Here is a 19,402-nt window from a genome sequence, read left to right on the forward strand (position 1 = left end):
AACAACTCATAATGAGATAAACCAAGAATAGCAAAAAAGGCCTTAGTTGCTCGAAATCCAATATTAGTTGTACCGTTCTTTGAAATTTTGTTTCGCATTGCCTTTGTCAGTTACTTTTAGTTGGTTTATTTCTGGCAGCCCGTTTTTTTGATATCAGCTGTTCATAATTCTCTGACTTCCATCGCAACCAATTAAGGAAAATGAGAGAGTTTCGTATTCGTTAGACAACTATTATCATCCCTTTAGAGCAGTGGCGCTCAACGCAATAAAAATCCAAACACGCGTGTTTGACTGATAATTCTGCTACTGCGAAAAATATCACACGCACACGAAAGCGGCTGAACACGTACGCTAGGTACGTACGAAAATCTATAGCAATGTTTGTGCAGCGCAAACGTAAAATGTAGTAGTATTGAGGCGTGCGCACCACTGCTTTAGAGTATAAACTTGAAGCAGCTGAATATTGATGAATTTAAACCTTTTTAGTTTGTCTTATTTCGCTATATTAAATCTGCATGTGTTCTGGTTCTCGGTTTTATTGTCTAAATAAATAAGTAATTTAAATTTTTAACATCGCCTCACCTTTATTTATATTTCTCGTACATTGTCTTTAATAAAATAAACGCTGTTTAAAGGAAGTCAAAAGCAGAACATCACAAATTATTACTATGCAAATTCTGCATTATTCCATTATTCACTACAAAATATAAATACAATATGAACTCAGTATTACATAGTTATTTGAACATAAGTAAAACCATTAAATCACGTCTATGCTCTACGTCTTAAAACATATTTGATGAAGTGCTATGTATTACGTACTCGTATATCACGTATCAAAGAGAGGTTTAGTACGAAGTGGTATTTTGTATAAAATTTTGTTAAAATATTTTTGACATTGTACACACAAGCATTTACATTACTAAATATATTTGTAAGTATACATACATATACGCATAGAATTGTACAAATATTAACGCGAGCAATAGTTGCGCTTTGACACTCTTGTATATGTCAACTGAACTATGTAGTTGACGATAATTTCTTTCATATGCATGCACATAAATGATTACAAGTCTGCTGTACATACGTATGTATGTGTATTTCTTATCAAGTTGAATTAATAAATGGATTATTATCTTTTGCATAGTGATGTTATTCAATTGCACACGCGATTAATTTGAATTATTGTACTTAGGCTGTGTACCAAACGGTGGAAATTTTTCAGTTATTACCAGCCCATCAGTTAGGTAAAATTTTGCCAGCCTATAAATTTAAATAAAGATATGCAATCACTAAAACGAATTTATAGCATGCAATTTATAAAATACGTAATTATTTTACAGTTATTAATTTATTTTGGTTATAATTTTTCCTTGGTTGCAAAATTTTTTTAATCAAATATTACTTTTTTATGTTTTAATCGCGACGTTGGGAATCTAAATATATATTTTTTTTAATATGTAATCCGAAATGTTTGGGATTCAAAAATTAAAATTTTATTTCTTAATTTGAGTGAAGTACACAAATGCGAAAAATAGTAATTCTAAAACAATATTTTTTTTAAATCTTAATTAAATGCTTGTTATTAAAAGTTTTGCTTTTTCTAATAAATTTTTTAAGTTGTAAATTAAATTTTTTTTATATTTTTAATCCGATATGCGGGAGGATGAGTGGCCGCTATGTCCGCGGTTTTATGAAGGTGGTCAACCGAAACTCCGGCGCACATCCTAATTGCGACGAACCTTCGATAATACAAAACGGAACACACAGCTCTTGCAGTCGTGCCCGACAAAGACTCGAACCTATCCGCGGCGCGATTGATGAATACGTCGAGTTTTTAGCCCTAAAAACTAAGGAAACGGAATAGACACTCCTATCGAAGGTTTTCGGAGCTGACTAAGATCACTTCTTCGAGCAGAATATTTTTCAACAAAGACCGTAGAAGGGGCTCTTGTGACGACTGGGCGTTGTATGAGGCAGGACTGGCGATGTAGAAGTCTGAGTTAAAGAAAACCAAGAGACCCGCCTGGAAAGCCTTCTGGGGAAGTGTTAGGGGTTGTCATGATTCCCCAAGATTGAATTACATTCTCGCGAAAACACCATATTCAACTGGGTTATTTTAGAAGTGCAGATGGTATATGGTGGTGTAGGGAGTTGATAAAGTTCGCTCCAGGATGGTTAGATTAGAACTTGGATCTAAGGCTTGGTTACGGATAGAACTCTCAATACATTTCTAAGAATATAAGGCATATTAGTCTATCCTCGTATTTGTTGAAAACGTTGGAGAAGCTCATGGACTTGTACATTAGGAATAGAATAAAAAGGTGTAAATTGTTAAGGACCCAGCATGCCTACAGCAAGGGCATGTTTTTCGATATTGTTTTGCACGATGGCTCGAGGGATCATTTATGTACAAGGAATGTATGATAGACACTTTTCCCGATCTCGAGGGTGCCTTATAACGACTTTTTTTGGACGTAGGGGAATGAAATAGTGAATATCGAAAGAATAACAGAGACACCCCGCAGGATGATGTGTTTTATTCTCTGTTCTGATATGTAGTGTTTTGGATATTCGAAACCGTAGTCAAGCCAATTTTTTCTTTGCTCACATATCGACGGAGATATATGGATGACTCCGGAAAAGGAGCGACAATATTAGCGCTGAGCTAGCTAACTGTACCCTGAAAGGTAATCAAAGAGTGTATGTCCTCACTAGAAATTCCATGAAGCTATTTCATCATTAGTCTAGCAAGAGGAACCTTCCCCTCACATCTGAAGGGGAACGAGTTAGATCTCACTGTTCAATAGCCATTCATGCGGTTCGGCTAAATCGGCCAGTTGTATAGAGGAAGTAGAACTGCAAACAATCGATGGGACTATCGATAGCATTTATAGTTTTATATTGCTTATTTTAACCAATGGGTGGCATGCAGAGATGATAGCCTCAAAATCAGCTTTTCGTAAGTGCAAACAAGTTTTACAATAATATACAAATTATTAAATTTATCTATGTTTTACACTTTAATTAGGTATTGGATTCAGAATGTTGCGGAAATCTTTACAATTAGGTATAAATTTCTAATGTTGTGAAATGCTGAAATGCAGACGCAATTCAAAATTTTTCGACGCGACTGCTTTCCAATATTTTAATAAGAGTTAAGAACCGTGGAAAAATAGAAATTGTGAACAAACCTATATTTTATTTAGCAATTGTGATTTTACTAAAATCATTTTAAAGAATAGAATTATGAAATTGAAACATATAATACAAACATTCTGTTGTGATCTGATTTCACAGTACACATATATGTATGAGTGTACATACTTATACATATACGAGTAGTACAATCAGAGACATTTGTGCACTTATAAAGCGCATATAGATTAATATTACGTGAATTAAATTAAATTTTACTGAATCGGAAAGAATGTTAGCCAAGCTTGATTGCTATATCTGAGGGGAGAACAGCACTAAAGGATAAAAAGTCAAAAAATTATTATTAAACAAAAAAAAAAACAATTGGATTATCGAGCACTAAATTACTCAATCGAAGCGTATTTTAAGGATAAATTTCTTGATCTTACTATACTATACATATACTATATTTAAATATATATATATTTAAATAAATATATATTTAAATAAATATATATTTAAATAAATATACAACGTTTGGAAGTCGTGCAAATTTATTACCACACTAATGGTTCGGTTCGTATGTATATCTGTGGTGTGACCTCCAAATTCGTGCGGCTTAACACCGCTTGACTATATTTTTTGGAGTTATAAGAAGTCGCTTGTCTACGCCGAAATGGTCCTTGAAATGGAATATTCGGCGCGCTTTGCAGACATACTGCCACAAGCGCTACAAAAAGTGATGAAAAATTTCATATTTCAGAAACATAATTGCAAACCACATCTAAACTTTTGGTCATAGCATTAAAAAGTATGTATTTTACTTTATATTTTGAAACCACATAGCTAAGAAAACTCCCTTAATAACTATTTATAATAACTATGGACATCGCTCCAATTCAGGCTTATGTTCCTACTCCCAATACAGTCTTTTATATTTGGTGCCTTATGGGTTCCAAGTATTCTGTATCTGGATTGTGCTAGAGTTCACAGAGAAAGTGGCAACTTGACTGAGCAATGAATTCTTCTTAAAAATGAGAACAATAGTTGAGGACCTTTATGATGCTTCAATAAAACGGTTGCTTCAAAATGTTTTTCACGGTATGACGAAGGTCGAAAAAACGAATTGTATGCAGTGATCTCAATTGCATGTCTTATAGTAAAAATTAAAAATAACAAGTAAGGAAGGGCTAAGTTCTGGGTGCAAACGAACATTTTATACTCTTGCAACTTGCAAGAATTAAAGCCAGGCAAATACTTCAAGATTTAAAACGTCAACCAAAGGATGGGATTCTAAGCAAATTTATAGATACACTAGAGGACCCGTCCACGCTTCACTGTGGCTGATACATAGATAATGCTATTACTACCATCTATATGATTTCTATTAGTTGGATTATAACTATTAGTTAATGAGATATACCATTTTTATGAAGCAACTTGTGTTAGTTTTAAAAAAAATGGATCATAAGGCATTTCGAGTGTTAATAAAGCATTGCTTTATGGGGGAGAATACTGTTAAATTTATGCTCAGGGAAATCCACCGATGAAAAGATATTTGCTAAGCTTAAAGAGGCGAAAGCTCTGTGCAAAGTGGGTGCCTCGCAAGTTCATAATCCAACAAAAACAACGAATAACTGATTCTAAGAAGTGCTTGAGTGCCCTTTAATCGTAATAAAACTGAATTTTTGCGTCGGTGTGTGACAATAGAAACATAACTCCATCATTTCCCACTGAAGTCCAAACGACTGTCATTCTAGCGGACTGCACATGATGAACTGGTTTTCAGGCGTGGAAAGACGAAAAAGTCGGATGGAAAGGTTATAATATCAGTCTTTTGGGATGCACGTGATATAATACATACTCAACGACTGATTACTGAGCCAGTTATAATCTATTTTACTGCGTATTTGGTTGTAGTTCTTTTCTACTATTCCAAATACTTAGCAATAGTTTTATTTTTGAGGAAGAATCTGTTTAAAATCGTTCGCATATATTCAAATGATTCCTACATAAATTTTGAACAAATGCTTATGATTTAAATATAATTTTTGTATATATGAGTTGTATTCAATTATGACATAAGGAGATAAAAGGTATCCTATATCCTTACCCTGGTTTTAAGCAACTTCTCCACCAATTTTCAACCAAATCGGCTTAGCCGTTCTTCAGTTATAAATGGTGTAACTAACACAACTTTCCTTTATATATATAGATTGAATCACCCACTTTATTACTTAAGAACGAACAACTCTGTCCACATTATGAAAACTTGTCCACAGATGTCGCCTTTTACTCTCGCATCGTTTTGTTTATTGCAAGTTTACGCCAATTAAAGGTTTGAATATTGGATACTGCGATGGTAGCGCAATCTATCGGATCCAATGTAAAACATTCCAAAATTAGCAATTAATTACAAATGAAATATTAATTTAAAAAAACATTTTCCAGTGGACCAAATTGTGAATCTAAACCATCCTCGAATCACCTTAAACACACACAAAAAATTTCATCAAAATCGGTCTAGCCGTTTAGGAGCAGTTCAATTACAAACACACGGACAGAAGATTTATATATATAAAGATATACTTTATATAACTCATACACTGACCGTCATATTCATCATAAGGTTTGTTAGAAAAACGAAAAGTATTATAAGTAGAACGTGGGGTAGTATCGACCCGATTTTATCTATTAATTATTATTATGCCACATACTACAAGAATGTTGCTTGGGTTTCATTAAGATACCTCACAAAAAATCACCAATAAGAAGGACCAAAGTCAGCCGGATGTTCGAAAATCCTGGTACTAGTTATATGGTGTATAGGTCTAGTTTTCGTCCAATTGTATCTATTTTAGGCACATAGATACACTCTTATGGGTAAAAAACGTTCTGTAATATTCGTCGGTTGCTCGAGTTCAGAGATATGTGATTTACCAAAAAGTGGGCAGTGCCACTCCCATAGTGCAATTTTCGCACCGGCTCTCATAAGGCCCTTTCATACCATCGCGGGAGTAAAATTTAATGTTTTATTGCGCTTTTGTAGTTTTGAACAGTACCGTTATATGGGGAGTGTCCGATTTGATCCATTTTCACACGATTGATAAGAGTTATTATAATATTTGAGCCTAGCAAATTTGGTTGTTATATTTTTAGTGGTTTAGGAGATATGTACATTAAATCTATTAGAGAGCGGGACGACGGCCACTTTTTCAATATTTTTAATTCCTTTTCCATGAGTTCCACTCATGATTTCGGTTGATTTTTGATGAATTCACACAAAGTTTCGATGGAATTTCCGGTGATCACGGATTTTAATTGGCCCACATGTTGATCGTCATTTATGACCTCAGGGCTACTTTGAAAGCGTTGAAAGTGCTACGTCGTGCTCCCTGAAATTCTCACTGGACAATCGATAAAGATAGCAGATTCTAACGCACCAGTCGACCTATAGATGGCGCCACCAGGAGGCGCTAGATTCCAAATGCTCTGTTTACTTTGGAATGTACCTTGTACATTTACATACCTCCTATTTTTATTTTATTTTAGTTGTTCGTAACCAACTCATTGTGTCAATAGTTTATGTATACGAAACGGTATCTGGATTTATAACAAAAAAGTACACTAAATAAAAATAACATTACGTGCAATCACCAAACCTAGGAGAACAATTAAGTAACATCTTTTATAATTATGGTAATCAGCTGAACTCGGCTTGTTTTAAAGTGTCATCAGAATATGTTTGCATTTATATACATACATATTAACATCATCTGTTGAATTGTATATTGTCTTACTAATTGTTCCTTGGCATTGTGGAAAGCCCAACGGTGAAAACCATCAACACAGTCAGTCAAAAGATTTGAAGTTGAACGCAACTTTTTTATAAAGTTAGCTGACAACGTTTGCCATACTTCTTCGAATACAACTCGGATAAAATTTTGCACACTACTTTATATTATTTTTTTCTATGTCATGTGTCAATTCTATTAAAATTAGTAAAAAACAAGTAAAGAAGGGCTAAGTTCGGGTGTCACCGAACATTTTATACTCTCGCATGATAAAGTGATAATCGAGATTTCATTATCCGTCATTTACATAGTTTTCAAATACCGTATTTGTGTAAAGTTTTATTCCGCTATCATTATTGGTTTCTAATGTATGTATATATTATACAGAGAAGGCATCAGATGGAATTCAAAATAGCGTTATATTGGAAGAAGGCGTGGTTGTAAACCGATTTCAGCCGTATTTCGTACATGTCATCAGGGTGTTAAGAAAATATTATATACCGAATTTCGTTGAAATCGGTTTAGTAGTTCCTGAGATATGGTTTTTGGTCCATAAGTGGGCGACGCCATACCCATTTTCAATTTTTAAAAGAAGCCTGGGTGCAGCTTCCTTCTGCCATTTCTTCCGTAAAATTTAGTGTTTCTGACGTTTTTTGTTAGTCGGTTAACGCACTATTAGTGATTTTCAACATAACCTTTGTATGGGAGGTGGGCGTGGCTATTATCCGATTTCTTCCATTTTTGAAATGTATATGGAAATGCCTGAAGGAAACGACTCTGTAGAGTTTGGTTGGCATAGCTATAGTAGTTTTCGAGATATGTACAAAAAACTTAGTAGGGGGCGTGGCCACGCCCACTTTTCCAAAAAAATTGCGTCCAAATATGCCCCTCCGTAATGCGATCCTTTGTGCCAAATTTCACTTTAATATCTTTATTTTGGGCTTAGTTATGACACTTTATAGGTTTTCGGTTTCCGCCATTTTGTGGGCGTGGCAGTGGGCCGATTTTGCCCGTCTTCGAACTTAAACTTCTCATGGAGCCTAGGAATACGTGTACCAAGTTTCATCATGATATCTCAATTTTTACTCAATTTACAGCTTGCACGGACGGACGGACGGACAGACGGACGGACAGACAGACATCCGGATTTCAACTCTACTCGTCACCCTGATCACTTTGGTATATATAATCCTATATCTGACTCTTTCAGTTTTAGGAGTTACAAACAACCGTTATGTGAACAAAACTATAATATTCTCCTTAGCAACTTTGTTGCGAGAGTATAAAAAAAACTATCTAGTAATTTAGAACTAGTGCGGTATTGCAAACATAGTCATCATTGCAATTATGTACAAATAACCTCCCAGAAATAAGATTGCCAATTCTACAATAAAACAAGTAAGGAATGGCTAAGCTTGGGTGTAGCCGAACATTTTATATTCTTGTAACTTGCAAGGATGAAAGCCGGGAAAATTGTTTTTATACTCTCGCAACAAAGTTGCTAAGGAGAATATTATAGTTTTGTTCACATAACGGTTGTTTGTAAGTCCTAAAACTAAAAGAGTCAGATATATTATATACCAAAGTGAAGGGTGACGAGTAGAGTTGAAATCCGGATGTCTGTCTGTCCGTCCGTCCGTCTGTCCGTCCGTCCGTCCGTGCAAGCTGTGTTAGTAAAAATTGAGATATCTTGATGAAACTTGGTACACGTATTTCTTGCCATAAGAAGGTTAAGTTCGAAGATGGGCAAAATCGGCCCACTGCCACGCCCACACAATGGCGAAAACCGAAAACCTATACAGTGTCATAACTAAGCCCTAAATAAAGATATTAAAGTGAAATTTTGCACAAAGGATCGCATTAGGGAGGGGCATATTTGGACGTAATTTTTTTGGAAAAGTGGGCGTGGCCCCGCCCCTACTAAGTTTTTTGTAAATATCTCGGAAACTACTATAGCTATGTCAACCAAACTCTACAGAGTCGTTTTCTTCGGGCATTTCCATATACAGTTCAAAAATGGAAGAAATCGGATAGTAACCACGCCCACCTCCCATACAAAGGTTATGTTGAAAATCACTAAAATTTTACGGAAGAAATTGCAGAAGGAAGCTGCACCCAGGCGTTTTTTAAAAATTGAAAATGGGCGTGGCCTCGCCCACTTATGGACCAAAAACCATATCTCAGGAACTACTCGACCGATTTCAATGAAATTCGGTATATAATATTTTCTTAACACCCTTATGACATGTACGAAATATGGGTGAAATCGGTTACAACCACGCCTTCTTCCAATATAACGCTATTTTGAATTCCATCTGATGCCTTCTCTGTATAATATATACATACATTAGAAACCAATAATGATAGCGGAATAAAACTTTACACAAATACGGTATTTGAAAAACATGTAAATGACGGATAATGAAATCTCGATTATCACTTTATCATGCGAGAGTATAAAATGTTCGGTGACACCCGAACTTAGCCCTTCCTTACTTGTTAAATTTTAATAATATATCTGAAGGGTTAACCGATATTTTTGGTAAAGGGTTCGCAATAGGAACCGGTGTCTAAATATTCGCTATCCGGGGCTTTAATAGTTTTGGTTGGCACATCTAAAAAGCACTATTCGTGTAAAGTCTTATCCGGATTTTAAAATTGTGTTATAAGAGAAGTAGACGTGGTTTTAGTCTGACCCCAACCATTTTCGCACTGTAAATATATAATATTACCTACCGAATTTGATTTACGCGTGTGCGATGACTCGCCCATCGTTCAAATTTGATCTCGGATCCTATAAAGCCTTTTCGTATCATTTACGGTATAAAGTTTTATGTTACTTAAGCATTTGTTTAAAGAATTATCACACTTTTAGAATTTTTGAACGGAACTATTATATAGGAAGTAGTATCGCGAAAAAGATTTGCCCTGTTCGTTTTTGTTAGTTATTATAGCTTAAATATTTTGGGAAATATAAAAATTAAACTTATTAGAAAGCGGAGCAACATCCACTTTTAGAACATTTTTACAGCCATAGATGCCCTCGCAATACAATTATTTGTACCAAATAACAGCCTTGTATGTATATGTATTATTGTAGAGCTTAGTTATGACAATTTACATGTTTTCGATTAATGGTGTTTAGTAGTGGGGCAACGGTCCCATTTCACCCATTAATATTAAGTGTCCGTCCGTCCGTCCGTGCAAGCTGTAACTTGAGTAAAAATTGAGATATCATGATGAAACTTGGTACACGTATTTCTTGGCTCCATAAGGAGGTAAAGTTCGAAGATGGGCAAAATCGGCCCACTGCCACGCCCACAAAATGGCGAAAACCGAAAACCTATAAAGTGTCATAACTAAGCCATGAATAAAGATATTAAAGCGAAATTTGGCACAAAGGATCGCATTAGGAAGAGACATATTTGGACGTAATTTTTTTCGAAAAGTGGGCGTGGCCCCGCCCCCTACTAAGTTTTTTGGACATATCTCGGAAACCACGATAGCTAAGTCAACCAAACTCTATAGAGTCATTTCCTTCAGGCATTTCCATATACAGTTCAAAAATGGAAGAAATCGGTTAATAGCCACGCCCACATCCCATACAAAGGTTACGTTGAAAATCACTAATAGTGCGTTAACCGCAAAATGGTTGACAATTTGAATAACTGTTAATAAATGAAAAGAAAAGTGTTGTATTCTCGGAAAAGGAGTGGCCAGATTGAGTATTTTTTAATTAACAGACCGGGTGTGCCAATACTTTTATGTCGTAGAAATTGCTTATTTTTTATGAATGTGAATTAAAAAGTATAATTAACAAGTAAGGAAGGGCTAAGTTCGGGTGTCACCGAACATTTTATACTCTCAGAAGTGATAAGCGAGATTTCATTATCCGTCATTTACATATTTTTCAAATACCGTATTTGTGTAAAGTTTTATTCCGCTATCATCATTGGTTCCTAATGTATGTATATATAATATTATACAGAGAAGGCATCAGATGGAATTCAAAATAGCGTTATATTGGAAGAAGGCGTGGTTGTAAACCGATTTCACCCATATTTCGTACATGTCATCAGGGTGTTAAGAAAATATTATATACCGAATTTCATTGAAATCGGTTTAGTAGTTCCTGAGATATGGTTTTTGGTCCATAAGTGGGCGACGCCACGTCCATTTTCAATTTAAAAAAAGCCTCGGTGCAGCTTCCTTCTGCCATTTCTTCCGTAATATTTACTGTTTCTGACGTTTTTTGTTAGTCGGTTAACGCACTTTTAGTGATTTTCAACATAACCTTTGTATGGGAGGTGGGCGTGGATATTATTCGATTTCTTCCATTTTTGAAGTGTATATGGAAATGCCTGAAGGAAACGACTCTGTAGAGTTTGGTTGACATAGCTATAGTAGTTTCCGAGATATGTACAAAAAACTTAGTAGGGGGCGGGGCCACGCCCACTTTTCCAACAAAATTACGTCCAAATATGCCCCTCCCTAATGTGATCCTTTGTGCCAAATTTCACTTTAATATCTACATTTATGGCTTAGTTATGACACTTTATAGGTTTTCGGTTTTCGCTATTTTGTGGGCGTGGCAGTGGGCGGATTTTGCCCATCTTCGAACTTAACCTTCTTATGGAGCCAAAAAATACGTGTACCAAGTTTCATCGTGATATTTCAGTTTTTACTCAAGTTACAGCTTGCACGGACGGACGGACAGACGGACGGACGGACAGACAGACATCCGGATTTCAACTCTTCTCGTCACCCTGATCACTTTGGTATATCTAACTCTTTTAGTTTTAGGACTTACATATAACCGTAATGTGTACAAAACTATAATACTCTCCTTAGCAACTTTGTTGCGAGAGTATAAAAATGCATGCATTTGTGAAGAGCACTTCTCGCCAGAAGCCTTCGAAAGAAACTTGCAGTTTGAAATGGGTAATTATAGCATTTTGATTACAATAATAATATAACCAAACACTCTTGCATGTTTAATATACTTAGTCACAACGAAGGAGCGATCACAGAAGAAGGAAATGTTGAAGTCGACAACACACCAGATTTGGAAGGGAATTACTTATCTCTAACCGGTAATTATCAAAATATTAAATTGTGGTATTATAAACCTAGAACTGCAGAAAACATTCTTTTATAAAAATGTATTGATGTTAACAAATGCAAATATGTACTAACATACAAACTAAGTTTTTGCACTGTTTATTATCCTAATTATAATAATAATCTTAACTAACAATTTATTCCATTTATTTATACGCATGTATGTATGTTTATTATATTTTTGCAGGTAATATTTTTCAACGAGTGTCAGTTGATCTAAATTCCACTGACCCAATTGAAAAAAAATGATGACTTGGAGATTCTGAACAACGACGGAGTCTGCCACAAACTCGGTAAAGACAACCCCGAAATTTGTGTCAATTCAGAAAATTGTTCGTCTTATAATTGGGTGGATCACCTTTCTGAAGGAAGACTCTCAAAACCGATGTAAATGGTACTGATTTGCATATAGTACAGTATGTAACACAATTGAGCAAATAAAATCAAATATTCCTGATTTCAAAACTTTTTTGCACTACTCAACTTATTACGAAAAGAATATATACATATGCATGCGAATAGGTACACTAGTTGAGTTTTTTTCGCGGAAATATAACGGTACAATTTCTCGATATTTTTCTGGCGGCGTCTGGTTTGCGCCACGTGCACATTTGCTCAATTGTGTAACAACATCGGTTGCGTTCAGGCGTGTGAGCATAGCTAAGACCAAATAAACAACTTTCGAGTATTTTAAATACCAGTAGCAAGATTTATCAATTAACTAACGTTTTCAGAAGTACTTTTCATTTTATAAACGGTAAGTAGAATTAGAAAGTTTTTTTTTTGTGAAGCTGTTTAACTTCTTGTTTTTTTTTAGAAAAATTAAGAAAATTGCTGATTCTATTAAAAAATCTGTGCTTCAATGGTTGAGTGATGGGCTCTAATATCGGCAAGTTGCAAATTGAGCTGAAATTTCATTTGGGTCAGTGAAAAATATTCAGTTCCAAAACATCGATCCGGTCGGCGCTCCGTTTTAGATAACCACGATAGACGAACAATCAACCGTCTGGTTTCCTCTGGAGCAGTGAAATCAGGTACTGAGATTCAAGAAGAACTGGAGAGGACTTACGGAAAACAAGTTTCTCGCATGACTGTACACCGCGAGTTGAAAAAACTAGGGTTTAAAGCCAGGCGCAAAATTAAAAAACCTTTGCTTACTAAACGTCATCAAGAACTACGTCTAAAATTTGCTAAAGCGTACCGAAACCGGACTCCAGAATAGTGGACGAATATATTTTGAACAGAAGAAAGCAAGATTAATCTTCACGGGTCAGGCGGAATACATTACGTTTGGAAGAAATCATCAAAGACTATTACCAGCCACGATGTTATCCCAACACTCAAATTTGGGGGCGGAAAAATCCTTTTTTGGGGTGGCTTTTGTAAAAGTGGTGGTGGGGACCTAATTTTAATCTAGTAAAATATGGACGCGAATATGTATATATGTAGATATATTAAGGCAAGAGTATTTTTCTTCGTTGGAGAATAAATTTGTTACTCTTTTGTTGTTTTATATTATAAAGGGCTGAAGAATGTATTTGAAAAAATTGTAATTCAAGTCGCCCAAATTAAATACACTTTTTTTTGTAAGAATCGACATTCGTGATTTTATTTGCTCAATTGTGTTACATACTGTATGCACAAATTACGTCCAGAAACACTTAGATTTAAGTAATTTTGTAAATTGATAGATTTAAGTAATTTTGTAAATTGTAGCACCAAAGTAAAAATCCCCATTCTCGCTGCTATTTGGCAGAAATGAGCACGTTCAATCAGAGAACTTAAAGCATAGAGAAGGTGCAAATTGAATTCTGTATGATGTCCGATTTGACGGCTAACAGAGCTGAAAGGATTGCAGTAAGGAATTTACCATTCTCGCTGCTATTTAGCAGAAATGAGCACGTTCAAAGGCAGAAATATATGTATGTGAAACGACTGAATTCATGAGAAAGAGAAATGCTTTGAAGAAAAATATACAAAGTCACACTTCTTCTTCTTAATTGGCGTAGACACTGCTTATGCGATTATAGCCGAGTTAACAACAGCGCGCCAGTCGTTTCTTCTCTTCGCTACGTGGCGCCAGTTGGATATTCCAAGCGAAGCCAGGTCCTTCTCCACTTGGTCCTTCCAACGGAGTGGAGGTCTTCCTCTTCCTCTGCTTCTCCCGGCGGGTACTGCGTCGAATACTTTCAGAGCTAGAGTGTTTTCATCCATCCGGGCAACATGACCTAGCCAGCGTAGCCGCTGCCTTTTAATTCGCTGAACTATGTCAATGTCGTCGTATATCTCGTACAGCTCATCGTTCCATCGAATGCGATATTCGCCGTGGCCAATGCGCAAAGGACCATAAATCTTTCGCAGAATTTTTCTCTCGAAAACTCGTAACGTCGACTCATCGGTTGCTGTCATCGCCCAAGCCTCTGCACCATATAGCAGGACGGGAATTATGAGCGACTTATAGAGTTTAGCTTTTGTTCGTCGAGAGAGGACTTTACTTTTCAATTGCCTACTCAGTCCGAAGTAGCACCTGTTGGCAAGAGCAATCCTGCGATGGATTTCCAGGCTGACATTGTTGGTGGTGTTAATGCTGGTTACTAAATAGACGAAATTATCTACAACTTCAAAGTTATGACTGTCAACAGTGACGAGAGAGCCAAGTCGCGAGTGCGACGACTGTTTGTTTGATGACAGGAGATATTTCGTCTTGTCCTCGTTCATTTCCAGACCAATTTTCTGTGCTTCCTTGTCCAGCCCGGAGAAAGCAGAACTAACGGCGCGGGTGTTGAGGCCGATGATATCAATATCAGCGGCATACGCCAGCAGCTGTACACTCTTATAGAAGATGGTACCTTCTCTGTTTAGTTCTGCAGCTCGAACTATTTTCTCCAGGAGCAGGTTGAATAAGTCGCACGATAGGGAGTCGCCTTGTCTGAAACCTCGTTTGGTATCGAACGGCTCGGAGAGGTCCTTCCCGATCCTGACGGAGTTTTTGGTGTTATTCAACGTCAGTTTACACAGCCGTATTAGTTTTGCGGGGATACCAAATTCAGACATCGCGGCATAAAGGCAGCTCCTTTTCGTGCTGTCGAAAGCAGCTTTGAAATCGACGAAGAGGTGGTGTGTGTCGATTCTCCTTTCACGGGTCTTTTCCAAGATTTGGCGCATGGTGAATATCTGGTCGGTTGTTGATTTTCCAGGTCTGAAGCCACACTGATAAGGTCCAATCAGTTTTTTGACGGTGGGCTTTAATCTTTCACACAATACGCTCGATAGAACCTTATATGCGATGTTGAGGAGGCTAATCCCACGGTAGTTGGCGCAGATTGTGGGGTCTCCTTTTTTATGGATTGGGCATAGCACACTTAAATTCCAATCGTTGGGCATGCTCTCGTCCGACCATATTTTACAAAGAAGCTGATGCATGCTCCCTATTAGTTCTTCGCCGCCGTGTTTGAATAGCTCGGCCGGTAGTCCGTCGGCCCCTGCCGCTTTGTTGTTCTTGAGGCGGGCAATTGCTATTCGAACTTCTTCATGGTCGGGTAATGGAACGTCTGCTCCATCGTCATCGATTGGGGAATCGGGTTCTCCTTCTCCTGGTGTTGTGCGTTCACTGCCATTCAGCAGGCTGGAGAAATGTTCCCTCCATAATTTAAGTATGCTCTGGGCATCAGTGACTAGATCACCTTTGGGGGTTCTACAAGAGTATGCTCCGGTCTTGAAACCTTCTGTAAGCTGCCGCATTTTTTCGTAGAATTTTCGAGCATTACCCCTGTCGGCCTGCTTATGAAGCTCTTCGTACTCACGCATTTCAGCCTCTTACTTCTTCTGTCTGCAAATGCGTCTCGCTTCCCTCTTCAACTCTCGATATTTATCCCATCCCGCACGTGTTGTGGTCGATCGTAAATTTGCGAGGTAGGCAGCCTGTTTTCTCTCGGCTGCGACACGGCACTCTTCGTCGTACCAGCTGTTCTTTTTCAATTTACGAAAACTAATGGTTTCGGTTGCAGCTGTACGTATGGAATTTGAAATGCCGTCCCACAGTTCCCTTATACCGAGTTGTTGACTAGTGCTCTCAGAGAGCAGGAGTGCAAGCCGAGTAGAAAATCGTTCGGCTATCTGTTGTGATTGCAGCTTCTCGACGTCGAACCTTCCTTGTGTTTGTTGGCGTGCGTTTTTTGCTGCACAGAGGCGAGTGCGAATCTTAGCTGCAACAAGATAGTGGTCCGAGTCGATGTTAGGACCTCGGAGCGCACGCACATCTAAAACACTGGAGAAGTGTCTTCCATCTATCACAACATGATCGATCTGGTTGGTAGTTTTTCGATCCGGAGACAGCCAGGTAGCTTGATGAATCTTCTTATGCTGGAATCTAGTACTACAGAAAACCATATTTCGGGCCCCGGCGAAGTCAATCAGCCTCAACCCATTTTGGGATGTTTCGTCGTGGAGGCTGAATTTACCGACCGTAGTGCCACATATACCTTCTTTGCCCACCCTGGCGTTAAAGACGCCAAGCACGATTTTGACATCGTGGCGGGGGCAGCTCTCATAAGCGCGCTCCAAGCACTCATAGAAGGCATCTTTGGTCACATCGTCCTTCTCTTCCGTCGGGGCGTGGGCGCAAATCAGCGATATGTTGAACCTCGCTTTGATGCGGATTGTGGCTAGACATTCATTCACCCGAGTGAACGATAGTACTCGGCGACGGAGTCTCTCTCCCAGCACGAATCCAAAACCAAACTTGCGCTCCTTTATAAGGCCACTGTAGTAAATGTCACAAGGACCTACTCGTCTCAGTCCTTGTCCCGTCCATCGCATTTCTTGGATGGCGGTGATGTCAGCCTTTATTTTTGCGAGGACATCAACCAGCTGGGCAGCGGCACCTTCCCAATTAAGGGACCGGACATTCCAGGTGCATGCCCTCAAATCGTAGTCCTTATTTCGTTTGCCATGGTCGTCATCAAAAGGGGGTCTCTCATCCGAGGCTGTGTTTTCCTTTTCATTCGGGGTGTTTTTGTACGTGGCGGGTCCCAAACCCAGCGCACAACCCTATGTAGGGGGATGTTTCGCCTTCTCACATTAGCTCGCCTTCGAACGGATGTTCTTAGGCTACCCAGAGGATACTTGGTCAAAGACCGGAAGTAGTGAGCTGCTTGAGCCATGGGTAAAAGAATCGTTTCTGGCCACTCCCAAGTGAATGGCGATCAGAGAACTTTCCTCACTTACGTGAACTTCTACAAATGACTCCATCCTCCGAGAACACAGAGGATGTAAAAACGCATTCTCTGAGTCACATATGCGTGATTATTTTGTATTATATGAACCATTGCTTTCCAAAAAATGGTAAAAATTTTAATTTTTTTTTACAAAATCGGAGAAAATTAAGTACAAAATAATTTTAAAAAAATTATTATTTCAAAAATTGTATTAATTTCGACTATTACAAAATGAAGATGTGCCAAATGAACTTAAATGTGCTCATATAAACACGTCTTGGGTCATTCCTTTCATTTCTTCAAAAAATTAGACATTATTAAAAATATCATGAAATATGCATATTCACATTGTTTCGTTCTCATTTCCAGATTTTTACCAATAGAATTTCTCTGGCATATACAAATATATATTATTTCTTTGGCACATTTGTCTGTATGTTTACGAAAGCATAATAACACGCCACGGACAATCAATGGCCGAAACTCACGTTTTGTCAAAGAGTCATTCTGTCGAAGCACTGACGCGAGCTGTGCCGAAAGAAACTAACAAACAATCGCCGATTGTTACCGCTTCCCTAGCTGCTCGAACAGCTTCGCCAACAAGCTAGCGTATATATGTATGTAAGTTTTTGTATGAGCTTGCATATATATCGCCACTGATTTTTGCAAGCCACTGAAAAATATTTTAGAATTGACAAATATTGTTAATCGACAACAGCTATGTTGCCACTTTTTCACTTCTTTCTTAGAACAAACACCAGAAAAATGTTCAATTTATGATTTTTAGCTTTTGCCACCGTCGCGAAAAGACGCTTGTTGGCAAAGGCATGCTCGGGGAGATGTTACGGTGTCTACTTTTATGAATGAAGCGAGGTCGTTTGTGGAATATGTGCCTGCGTTTATGAATGAAATCGTTTTTGTTGTAAAATTTACTACATTTGGGCTTCGCTTATTCGGCTGCCATATTGACTTGTGATGCTTCTGCTATTTAGACAATTATTGTTTTTGTAGAACAATGTTTCAATTTTTTGTTGGTGATAAATTCACATGTGTACGCATATGTATGATTGTATGCTTGTGCATTATTTGTTCGGCAATGTATACAAATATATGTACATATACATAAATATATATGAATGTATGAACATGCAGATCAATGCGCGCACATGTAATATACATATTGATAAGTGAAAAAAATGATTTGAATTTCTGAACGCGCACATGCGTATACATACATATATATGAGCAGATAATAAGATTATGATATGAGCATGTGCAGAGACATAAGATTAATATGATAGAAGATGTACAAACATACATAAATATGTATGTATATATTGTTTTGATAAATTTAATTTCTATTAGTAAGAAATATAATACAAAAATATTTATAGTATAGTATATTATGTAAAAATCAAATAACATTATTAAATTGTTAAATTAAAGTGAAAATAATTATGATATAAGTAAAATTTTGTATGAATGAATGCATAGTAATATTTATAGTCAATTTGGACTTGCATATTTAATAATTTTCTTTGATTTTTACATAATATACTATTCTAATAAATATTTTTATATTATATTTCCTACTAATAGAAATTAAATTTATCACAACAATATATACATATGTATGTATGCATGTACATATGTACATCTTCTATCATATTAATCTTATGTCTCTGCACATGCTCATATCATAATCTTATTACGTATACGCATGTGCGCATTCAGAAATTCAAATCATGATTTTATCACTTATCAATATAATGTATTACATGCGCGCGCATTGATCTGCATGTTCACGATATATATGACATAATGTACATACAGTTATGTGAAAAATAATGAGGACAGGGATGCAAAAAACCAAAACTTCAAAATGTTTCCTAGTATGCCATGAAAAATGCCGCCAGTTAACGGTATATTTTTTTCACTCATTATTTACATAAACAAATTCCGTTAGACAAACGGAAAGTATTTGCACATATTTTGGATCAAGTCATTCTGTGTTTAACATATTCAGTATTCGGTTGTGCGATTTAATGAGGACAGCGTGTTGTTTTAAGACAATATCGAATTTTCTTTTATTAAAACGTGTTTATTTGCAGAGATAAGGTAAGAATAATA

The 19,402-nt window shown here is 36.9% G+C and overlaps 1 long non-coding RNA gene across 1 annotated transcript; it reads right to left on the reverse strand.

Moving 5' to 3' along the window:
* Positions 1–558: 558 nt before the first annotated feature.
* Positions 559–913, reverse strand: LOC126764517 (uncharacterized). The gene is made up of 2 exons (XR_007668035.1): positions 823–913; positions 559–697 (listed from the first exon to the last, which is right to left on the reverse strand). It is a non-coding gene; the product is annotated as an uncharacterized LOC126764517 (long non-coding RNA).
* Between the last annotated feature and the right edge of the window lie 18,489 nt (positions 914–19,402).

This window comes from Bactrocera neohumeralis, unplaced genomic scaffold (assembly GCF_024586455.1).
Source record: "Bactrocera neohumeralis isolate Rockhampton unplaced genomic scaffold, APGP_CSIRO_Bneo_wtdbg2-racon-allhic-juicebox.fasta_v2 cluster09, whole genome shotgun sequence".
Lineage (NCBI taxonomy): Eukaryota > Metazoa > Arthropoda > Insecta > Diptera > Tephritidae > Bactrocera > Bactrocera neohumeralis.